Genomic DNA, 12,120 nt, shown 5'->3' with positions numbered 1-12,120 from the left:
TGCCTGGCCACGGGATAACATAACAGCGCAGGCTCCGGGACGGAATCAAACAACGCTGAGGAGCCGGGGCGCGGCGCCGGGGGGGAGGAATGACGGCTGTGCTGCGTCATATTACGAAGGAAAGTCCCACCTCCGGGACGGTTTTACGGTATCAGTGGACACATTTTATAAGTGTTAAGTTCTGCGTGTGCAAGGAGCTAAACCAAAATAGCTACCTTTTCCTTGTGCAGCATTACTGCTGCACAAGGAGGCTCTTTCAGTAACAAACGCCTTGGGGGGGGGACAGATTCCCTTACATTTTAGTTGTTGTGTCAGCGTGGCGGTCGCATGACACATTGCCGGCTACACAGCTGGGGATCAGCTGACGTTACTGAAACCCAATAACACTGGGTCGTATGTTTTGACTGTGCAGACGGCACTTCTGAGCCTCAACTGGCGGTGTTGGAGCCCAGGAATTTAAGTTCAGGTGGTAGAAAGATGAACACAACAGGAGACCTGGATAACGTATACAGTGACCTAATTATTTAATCAGGAGGAGGAGTGGCAAATTCCTGCGAGATCCAGGCCTTGTTCATTTTCAGGAAAGTAAGCCGGTCAACGTTATCGGAGGATAGTCGCATCCGACGGTCAGTTAGTACACCACCTGCAGCACTAAAGACACGTTCCGATAATACACTGGCCGCAGGGCAAGACAGCACCTCCAATGCATACTGGCTTAGCTCTGGCCATGTATCCAGCTTTGAGACCCAAAACTTGAAAGGGGAAGAGCCGTCTGGGAGTACAGCAAGAGGGCAAGACATGTAGTCTGTCACCATCTGAAGGAACCGTTGCCTCCTGCTGACTGGAGCCGTCTGTGATGGTGTAGACTTTTGTGGAGGGCACAGAAAACTGTGCCACAGTTAGGCCATACTGGTCTTGCCTTGGGCAGAGGCACTGCTTCTGCTCCCTCTTTGTGCAGAGCCTCCACCACTGCCTGGACGCACTGAGCTGCTTTGGAATGCACTAGCAGCACTTCTCTCACTTGGAATGGAGAAGATGATGGAATTGACCAGTGTGTCTTGGTACTCCCGCATTTTTCGCTCCCGGTTCAACGGTGTGATGAGGCTTTCTACGTTGTTCCGGTAGCGAGGATCGAGGAGGGTGAACACCCAATAATCAGACATGTTGAGAATGTGGGCGATGCGGTGGTCGTTTCTCAGGCACTGCAGCATGTAATCCACCATGTGCTGCAGACTGCCAACTGCCCAAGAAACGCTGTCCCCTGCTGGAGGCGTGATATCTGCCCGCTCGTCATCACCCCACCCTCGCTGTACACACTGAGTACTGGACAATTCGGTAACTCCCTCCTCTGGACGGATGTCTTCCTCCTCCATTCCTCCTCCTCATCCTCCTCACAAACTGTCCCCTGCCTACGCGTTTGTGAGGAACCACGTGGCGCTGACTGTCCAGAAGATGATGGAAATGCTGAATCCTCATCCTCCACCTCTTCCACAACATCATCCCTTAGCGCTTGCAGTGATTTTTCAAGCAGGCAGATAAGGGGGACAGTCATGCTGACTAGTGCATCATCTGCACTCGCCATCCGCGTGGAATAATCAAAGGGACGCAAAACCTGGCAGACGTCATTCATAGTGGCCCACTCTGTGGTTGTGAAGTCTGTACGGCGCTGACTGCGACTTCTTTGCGCCTGAAGCAGCTGGTACTCCATTACAGCTTGCTGCTGCTCACACAACCGCTCCAACATATGTAACGTGGAATTCCACCTGGTAGGTAGGTCACATATGATGCGATGTTCCGGCAGGCGGTGTCGGCGCTGCAGAGCCGCAATGCGCGCTTTTGCCGTGCTGGAACGCCGCAAGTGAGCACACTCTAGGCGGACCTTGTGCAGCAGTGCATCAAGATCCGGATAGTCCCTCAAAAAGCTCTGCACGACCAAATTGAGCACATGTGCCAGACATGGGATGTGAGTGAGGTTGCCGAGGCCCAGAGCTGCCACCAGATTTCGGCCATTATCACACACTACCATGCCTGGCTGGAGATTCGCTGGCACAAACCACACATCGCTCTCCTGCTTGATGGCATTCCAGAGCTCCTGCGCTGTGTGGCTACGATTCCCCCAAAAAATTAATTTCAAGACGGCCTGTTGACGTTTGGCCACGGCTGTGCTCATGTCGGTCGTAACAGGTACACGTTCATCACGGGTCCATGTGGAGGTGGACTGTGACGGCTCCTGCAGCGATGATTCTGAGGAGCTGGTGTAAGAGGAGGAGTCAATGCGTACAGAATGGATTCCTGCAATCCTTGGAGTGGGCAGGACACGTCCTGCGCCACTCGCACGGTCTGTACCCGGCTCAATGACATTAACCCAATGGGCAGTGAGGGAAAGGTATCGCCCCTGTCCATGTTGACTGGTCCACGCATCGGTGGTGAGGTGGATCTTGCTACTGACGGCGTTCAGTAGCGCGTGTTTTATGTGTCCCTCCACATGCTTGTGCAGGGCAGGGACGGCTTGCCTGCTGAAGTAAAAGCGGCTGGGCACATTGTACTGTGGGACTGCCAATGACATCAAGTCACGGAAGCTGTCAGTCTCCACCAGCCTGAATGACAGCATTTCCAGTGACAGAAGTTTGGCAATGCCTGCAGTCAGAGCCTGTGCTCGTGGGTGGTTTGACGAGAAAGGCCGCCTTTTCTCCCATGCCTGTACTACCGATGGCTGTACACTGGGCTGGGAGTGTGTGGATGACTGGGAACGTGGTGCTGCGGGTGGAATTACAGCGGGTCTCTGGACAACAGGGCCAGAGGTTCTTCCACGGCGATCCTGGGAGGAAGCCGAACCAGCTGCGTGTGAGCTGGAGGAAGAGGCAACACAAGCTGAAGAAGTGGTAGCTGCCGCTGTTGTTTGGCCTAGCTCTTCAGTGTGTTTTTCTAACTCCGCCGCGTGCCTGTTGCGCACATGTTTCCACATGTTGGAGGTATTGAGGTTGCTGACATTTCGACCTCTTTTTACTTTGTGATGACACACCTTGCATTTGACATAGCAAATGTCATCTGCAACTGTGTCAAAAAAGGACCAGGCACTGCAAGTGTTGGGAGCGCCCTTTTTGGCTTTTGGAAGAGACATGCTCCTAACGGGTGCCAAAGCGGAGGCTGCAGGATCCGCAGTCTTCCCCCTCCCTCTCCCTCTTTGGGCCGTACGGGGAATCTCTTCCTCAGAGCTGCTCCCACCACCTTCCTGTCCCTCACGCCAAGATGGGTCAAGGACCTCATCATCTACACTACCCTCTGCCCCCAACTGCTCCTCCTGGGTAGTTTCAGCAGCAGAGCACGCACCAGTAAGTGGCACCTGAGTGTCATCATCAGCTGATGCGGCCTGCGATGTGGTGACCGGAGCCACTGGCCCACCCGCCTCTTCAGAGGAAGAGAGAAAAAGCTGTTGGGCATCACTGCACCCTGCCTCTTCTTCCATTTCTCCAATGCTGCTTGGCTGGCCCCCTGTTTCCAAGCCAAGAGATTCAAAGAACAGAAGTAGAGACGGCTCCTGTCCTGGGCTCTCTGTCTGCCTGGGCAATTTGGCAGGTGGTGAAGAGACAGATGGCTGCTCTCCAGTGCTCTGTGTCTGAGAGGATGTGGCACTAATTGAAGTTGATGCATTAGCTGCCATCCATCCGACAACGGCTTCAATTTGTTCTTCACGCAGCAGCGGTGTACGGCGCTCTGACACAAAGCTGCGCATGAATGACTGTTGCCTGGTGAAAGTGGGTGCTGATGAGTCACCGGTGCCCGCAGCAGGCACAGAATCCCCACATCCCCTCCCTGCTCCGCGCCCACGCCCACGCCCACGTGCCTTACTCACTGCCTTCTTCATCTTGGTTGACTGATAAAGATAAGCAGAAAAGTACTAACGGCTTTGTGTGCTTATTCCTGAGCAACTCCTCCTAACAGGTATAAGAAACACTAATTTTCTAAAGTGTGGACTAGACTTTAATATGAGCTAATGTGGCCTACACAAATGTAAAGTGGTGTAACTGGTGTGTTTGGTGAACTTTATTATTTATTTATTTTTTGGGGGCTGAACTGACAACGGATAGAGCTGCAGTCACACGGAGACCGTGCAGACAGACGTAAACGGCGCTGCAAGGCCCAAAAACCCTCCTCTACGTTATCCTATGTAGTGTTTTTCCACAAGTTAGCTGGAGACGGGTGGAAAGACACTAATAGGATTTTTTTGAAAAAATGTGCAGCAGCCTGCACTACTTAAAACAAAATGAAAATTGATTTGGCGGTATGACGCAGTGAAGAACCCTGAGCTGGAGACAACCAGGCTATGGCTGCTCACAGACTACAGGGTGAGCTGCAGTCACACGGAGACCGTGCAGACAGCCGTAAACAGCGCTGCAAGGCCCAAAAACCCTCCTCTACGTTATCCTATGTAGTGTTTTTCCACAAATTAGCTGGAGACGGGTGGAAAGACACTAATAGGAATTTTTTGAAAAAATGTGCAGCAGCCTGCACTACTTAAAACAAAATGAAAATTGATTTGGCGGTATGACACAGTGAACAACCCTGAGCTGGAGACAACCAGGCTATGGCTGCTCACAGACTACAGGGCGAGCTGCAGTCACACGGAGACCGTGCAGACAGCCGTAAACGGCGCTGCAAGGCCCAAAAACCCTCCTCTACGTTATCCTATGTAGTGTTTTTCCACAAATTAGCTGGAGACGGGTGGAAAGACACTAATAGGAATTTTTTGAAAAAATGTGCAGCAGCCTGCACTACTTAAAACAAAATGAAAATTGATTTGGCGGTATGACGCAGTGAACAACCCTGAGCTGGAGACAACCAGGCTATGGCTGCTCACAGACTACAGGGCGAGCTGCAATCACACGGAGACCGTGCAGACAGCCGTAAACGGCGCTGCAAGGCCCAAAAACCCTCCTCTACGTTATCCTATGTAGTGTTTTTCCACAAATTAGCTGGAGACGGGTGGAAAGACACTAATAGGATTTTTTTGAATAAATTAGCAGCAGACTACACTACTTGAAAAAAAAAAAAAAAAGAACAGTATGAGGCAATGAACCACCCTCCCTGAACTGAATACAACCAGCTATGGATGGCCTATGTGGCTGCACTCAGACTAGAGAGTGGGCTGCACTCACACACACACACACACAGACCTTGCAGATCGCTGTGAAAACAGCGCTACAAGGCAAAAGCAAGGTGAATAGTAGGTGAACACAGCGGTTGCTAAATTAGCCTTTGGAAAGCACAAAGAAGCAAATCGCTATCTCTAAACTGTCCCTCAGTCAGCAAACAGCGTCCTGTCACTAACTGAATTCACAGCAGAGTGATCGCAAAATGGCGCCAGCGACTTTTAAACTGCATCATGACATCATTTCAGCAGCCAATCACAGCCTTGCCAGTAGTTTCATGCCCTCCATGCTAAACAGGATGTGCCCACACTTGGAATCATTCTCATTGGCTGAATTTCTGCATTTTGAATCTTGGAACTTCCGATTCCGGTATCCGATACGCGGCAAGTATCGGAATCCCGGTATCGGAATTCCGATACCGCAAGTATCGGCCGATACCCGATACTTGCGGTATCGGAATGCTCAACACTAGTTGTGAACCATTTGGTGAAAAGAGGGGAAGGGTACATCCAACACGAGTGGGAAAATGTGAGGTCGTGCTGGACTGGGAATACGCTTGGTGCTCAAGGTGTACGTGGGGTAGGTGGTAATGTTACTAAACAAACACCGGCTCATCCTATAAAAAGATTTTGGACAACTTATGTTACTGGACTCTCTTTTTTTGGCAGCTGTACAGCGGTATGTCTTGTAGATAAGGGACAAAAAGAGCATGTGCTCCAGTGGATGGCAAGCACTTCATCAAGTGGCCTCTCCTCCTCTTTCTCCACCTTAACATCACACACAGTACAGTCCCCAGAGGTGGCACCCCAATTACCATTGTTTCTCCTCACATCACAACTCTCCAACTGCCCAACTGACCCTGAGTACAAATAGTATAATTTTGCAGCATTGATACATGGGACAGGGTTTTAGACAAAGCTTTGACCAGCATTTTAAGCTTAAACATTGATTAGTAACAAGTATATGAGTGACAGGTGTAGGCCTGGGGCTCTGAGAGCCCTGCCAAATTCAGGCAAATCACATGAAGGAGTCTCAACTTGGAGTCCAAACATTTCCAAAAATTAGGTGCTGCCACCAGGATAAGTGGCTTTAATTGACTCACAGTATAAATTTTATAATGGCACAGAAGCAGACAGCAATGCGCCATTTATGAGCCATGATCTGGGCCAGCATTTATGACTATGAATTTAAGTTTAAATTAGGAGGTGGGTGAGGGACTGCTGTAGACCTACTGTGCTGGGAGCCCTAATACCTCATACAACAGCTTAAACTGCTTTTCTACTCAGCCACACTCAGGTGGCACAAATATCAGCTTTGTAGGCTACTATTGTTTAAAACAATTAAGGATAGTAGCACAGGTAGTTAGCTGAAAGTAAGGCCATGTGCACACGTTCAGTATTTTTCGCGTTTTTTTAGCGTTTTTTCGCTATAAAAACGTGATAAAAACACGAAAAAAACGTGAAAAAACGCTTACATATGCCTCCCATTATTTTCAGTGTATTCCGCATATTTTGTGCACATGCTGCATTTTTTTCCGTGAAAAAATCGCATCGCGGAAAAAAAAGCAACATGTTCATTAAATTTGCGGAATTGCGGGGATTCCGCACACCTAGGAGTGCATTGATCTTCTTACTTTCCGCACGGTGCTGTGCCCACCATGCGGGAAGTAAGCAGATTATATGCGGTTGGTACCCAGGGTGGAGGAGAGGAGACTCCTCCACGGACTGGGCACCATATAATTGGATATACAGCTGCAGCTTGGATATACCAAACTGTTGCACAACTCTTAGGGTAAACAGTAGTTATCAGCTGGAAGAGTATGACCCATGAATTAAAACATAACTTTTACTAAATTGTTAAAAATGGACTAACAATGTGTAACAAATGAAGGTGCTCACGCCGAAAACTGTGCATAATAAAAAACTAGTTGGATCTCACCGATTGTAGACAGGAGGCACCCACGTAGGTGAAACGGGGTCCCTGGGAGGGTCCAATAATAATAGGGCAATGTAAGTAAGGGACGGGGATCTGTTTACCACTTCCCCTGTCGTGCCCCAGCAATGACTCCTGTCATTACAAGGACAGGCCCGAATGAGCCCTATTAGGGACACCCCCACCAAATGTCAAGTAGTAAAACGCCTCCCAACGCGTTTCTTCTCCAGTCATAGAGATTCATCAGGGGAGTTCCAGAAAATTAATGAACATAATATGCTCAAATGTCCATTCTAGGTATAGGCAGTGGCTGTATACCATACAGAAAGATAGATGCTCCAATGTGGCAGTCCGCCCCAATCAGTGAGTAAAGCCTTTACTCACTGATTGGGGTGGACTGCCACATTGGAGCATCTATCTTTCTGTATGGTATACAGCCACTGCCTATACCTAGAATGGACATTTGAGCATACTATGTTCATTAATTTTCTGGAACTCCCGTGATGAATCTCTATGACTGGAGAAGAAACGCGTTGGGAGGCGTTTTACTACTTGACATTTGGTGGGGGTGTCCATAATAGGGCTCATTCGGGCCTGTCCTTGTAAGGACAGGAGTCATTGCTGGGGCACGACAGGGGAAGTAGTAAACAGATCCCCGTCCCTTACTTACATTGCCCTATTATTATTGGACCCTCCCAGGGACCCCGTTTCACCTACGTGGGTGCCTCCTGTCTACAATTGGTGAGATCCAACTAGTTTTTTATTATGCACAGTTTTCGGCGTGAGCACCTTCATTTGTTACACATTGTTAGTCCATTTTTAACAATTTAGTAAAAGTTATGTTTTAATTCATGGGTCATACTCTTCCAGCTGATAACCACCATATAATTGGTCAAAAAAAAAGAATTAAAATAAAAAATAGTCATATATACTCACCTTCGATGGCCCCCGGAGTGTTCCCGCCTCTCACCGCTGCATGCTGCCGCTTCGGTTCCTATAGATGGTGTGGTTCAGGACCTGCGATGACGTCGCTGTCTTGTGATTGGTCGCGAGACCGGTCATGTGACCGCTCACGTGACCGCGACGTCATCGAAGGTCCTGAACCACACCATCTATAGGAACGGACGCCGCTGAGGATATCGGCTGTCCGCAGAGGGTGAGTATAACCATTTTTTAATTTTTTTTATTATTTTTAAACATTCTATCTTTTACTATAGATGCTGCATAAGCAGCATCTATAGTAAAAAGTTGGTCACACTTGTCAAACACTATGTTTGACAAGTGTCACCAACCTGTCAGTCAGTTTTCCAAGCGATGCTACAGATCGCTTGAAAAACTTTAGCATTCTGCAAGCTAATTATGCTTGCAAAATGCTAAAAAAACGCGAAAAAAACGGGAAAAAAATGCAAAAAAAAAAATGCGGATTTCTTGCAGAAAATTTCCGGGTTTCTTCAGGAAATTTCTGCAAGAAATCCTGACGTGTGCACATACCCTAAATGCAGGCCTGCCATCTGGGAGCCCTACTGCTACAGGCACTACACATGAAGGAGGCACAACTTGGAGTCCAAACATTTCAAAAAATGATTGCCACATACCACTAAAGTGGCATCAAGTTCCCCAGAGTAGAACTAGTATAATGGGACTCTGACACCCATTCCACTACAGGCAATGCATCAGATGGAGATGAAACTTGGAGTATCCACATTTCAAAAAATTATTGCCAAGCACCTTTAAAGTGGCATCAATTTCCCAAGAGTAGGAATAGTATAATGGTACTCTGACACCCCATCCACTACAGGCAACCTACCAGATGGAGACCCAATTTGGAGTCTCCATATTTCAAAAAATTGTTTATAACATCAGCAGTAGTGTTGAGCATTCCGATACCGCAAGTATCAGGTATCGGCCGATACTTGCGGTATCGGAATTCCGATACCGAGATCCGATACTTTTGTGGTATCGGGAATCGGAATCGGAAGTTCCCAGTGTATGGTTCCCAGGGTCTGAAGGAGAGGAAACTCTCCTTCAGGCCCTGGGATCCATATGAATGTGTAAAATAAAGAATTAAAATAAAAAATATTGATATACTCACCTGTCCGGAGGCCCCTGCACGTTACCGCTGTTAACCAGCAGCCTTCTTTGTTTAAAATGAGCGCGTTCAGCACCTTCCATGACGTCACGGCTTCTGATTGGTCGCGTGCCGCTCATGTGACCGCCACGCGACCAATCACAAGCCGTGACGTAATTCTCAGGTCCTAAATTCCTAATTCTAGGAATTTAGGACCTGAGAATTAAGTCACGGCTTGTGATTGGTCGCGTGGCGGTCACATGAGCGGCACGCGACCAATCAGAAGCCGTGACATCATGGAAGGTGCTGAACGCGCTCATTTTAAACAAAGAAGGCTGCCGGTTACCAGCGGTGATGTCCAGGGGCCTCCGGACAGGTGAGTATATCAATATTTTTTATTTTAATTCTTTATTTTACACAGTAACATGGATCCCATGGCCTGAAGGAGAGTTTCCTCTCCTTCAGACCCTGGGAACCATCAGGATACCGTCCGATACTTGGTGTCCCATTGACTTGCATGGGTATCGGGTATCGGAATCGGCAAGATCCGATACTTTGCCGGTATCGGCCGATACTATCCGATACCGATACTTTCAAGTATCGGACGGTATCGCTCAACACTAATCAGCAGCAGTAGCAACAGCAGACACAGCCAAGATAAAGGTTTCCAGACTGCAATAAAGCAAGGCCAATGCAGCACACTAAAAATTACACCATCACCTAGCCTTCCCAGTCTGCGACTGGGGTGCAAAAGTCATTGGAGATCCATGACTTGTTCATCTTAATGAAAGTTAGGTGGGCTACACTTTCAGAGGACAGCCATATGCGCTTATCCATCAAGACAACACCAGCAGTGCTAAAGACACGTTCTGAGAGAACACTGGCTGCTGGTCATGACAAAACCTCCAAAGCGTGACAGACGAGCTCAGGCCACTCTTCCATTTTTGAAGACCAAATGTAAAAGGGTCCAAACTCCCCTGATGGCATTGATATTGAGCTCCAGAAACTCCTGCGCCATCCTCTCCAGGTCATTCACAACGTGTCAGACTTGTACTCTGTTCTGGTGGTGCATAGGCTGGTCTAAAAAATGTGTGAAACTACTCACAGAAATTGCTTCTGCCACTTACGCTGCTGCTAATGTTTTTGCATTGACGACTCAATGTTCCCTACCTCACTGCAGTCTTGAGGAAAGCCACTTTTAAGATTATCTACAAGCGTGTTTCGATACTCCAGCATGCACATGTCTCTTACCAAGGGTGAAACATCTGGCAAAATTTACTCTTGTACTATTTCTAAGTAAATAATACGGGCATCATGTTGCAGATAGTGCAGCAAGAAGGTGCTCATGTGTCGGGCACTTCCATGAGGTCCAAGTCCCTGGTGTGTCGGTGATGAGATAACACTCAAGCTTGCTTCATTCTTCCTCTTCTGTCAATTACTGATAACAGATCAGGGATCATTATTCTCTTCATCTCCTAACTGTTGTGCGCCCATCACCTGTTCCTCCTTGTCCACCTCCATTTGTTCCTTGGCTCCTTCACCTTCACTAACAGTTTGTCTGGCACCATGAGTCCCCTTCAATTGCTGTAATCCACCCTCCCATGGCACCTGGAACTTAAAAGTATTGTTATCCCTTTTGTATCCTTCACTGCTACCTCATCTTCTTCTGGGACCACCACCTCCTCACGCAGACTATTCAAAGTGTGGTCCAGCTTGTAGATAACCAGGATAGTGATGCTGACGATGGCATCGTCAGCACTAACCATATTAGTAGCCATTTCAAAACTGTGCGGAAGGGTGCAGAGGTCATTCATCTGTGTCTACTCCGAAAGCATGATTTGCATCATGTCCGTAGAGCTTTGGCCCAGTCTATGCAAAATGACATATTGTACCAGGGCTTGTCGCTGCTGCCAGTCACTGCAACATGTGCAAAGTGGAGTTCCACTGTGTAGGCACATCAAATATCAATCGGTTAATCAGTAGCACAAAAGACATCTGTAGCAATGCAAGTCGATGACCTGTGGGGTGCAAACTGTGGAAGTGAGCACAGCGACCGTGGTTTCTGTAGCAGTGCATGTAGGCCAAGATAGTGGCAGAGAAATTGTTGCACCACCAGGTTGAGGATGTGAGCCATGCAAGGCACGTGTGTGAGGTTGCTCCAGCGTAGGGACCGCCAACAGGTTTGTACCGTTATTGCACTAGGCCTTACCTGGCTCCAGGTTCAGTGGAGACAGCCATTGCTCAAACTTGGTCTGGATAGCCATCCACAACTCATATTAATTGAAATACTGCCTGATAGTGATGAGTCCTGGCTGCACAGTACGGAAGTGGGGGGGATTCTCTCTGCACTGTTTGAATGCATGTCTCATTTACGGGGGGAGGTTTAGGGCACAAGTGTAGACCCTAGAGTAGGTGGAGGAGACAGAAGCAGTGGAGGAAGTGTTAGATACAGAAGTTAATACAAGCATTGAGGATTCCAAGACTTGGTGTCTAGTGATACCTTGGTGTCCAGTGGTTTAGCTCACCATCCTTTGGTGTGTAGTGGATTAGTTCTCCAACTGTAGGTGTTTAGTGGTTTAGTTCTCCAAGCCCTGTTGTCTAATAATTTAGTTTTCCATCTTCTAGTGTGTAGTGGTTTTGTTCTTCATCCCTTGGTTTCTAGTAGTTGAGCTCACCATCCCTTAGTGTGTAGTGGTTTAGTTATCCAACCCTAGGTGTTTAGTAGTTTAGTTCTCCAACTCCCGTTGTCTATTAGTTTAGTTCCTCATCCCTTGGTGTGTAGTGGTTTAGTTCTCCATCCCCATGCTCCCTACAAGCCTACATGTGGAGCAGACCCTTCACTGCCTGCACCCACAGCTACCAGAGTCACCCAGTGCCCAGTCCGTGAGATGTAACTCCTCTGGCCATTCTTGCTCTTCTAGGTGTCAGTTGTGAAATGCATACTGGCAGACATATAATTTTTTGCAGGAA

This window comes from Ranitomeya variabilis, chromosome 3 (genome assembly GCF_051348905.1).
Source record: "Ranitomeya variabilis isolate aRanVar5 chromosome 3, aRanVar5.hap1, whole genome shotgun sequence".
NCBI classification, from domain to species: Eukaryota; Metazoa; Chordata; class Amphibia; order Anura; family Dendrobatidae; genus Ranitomeya; species Ranitomeya variabilis.
The sequence above is the reverse complement of the archived record's forward strand: the minus strand, read 5'-3'. Positions refer to the sequence as shown.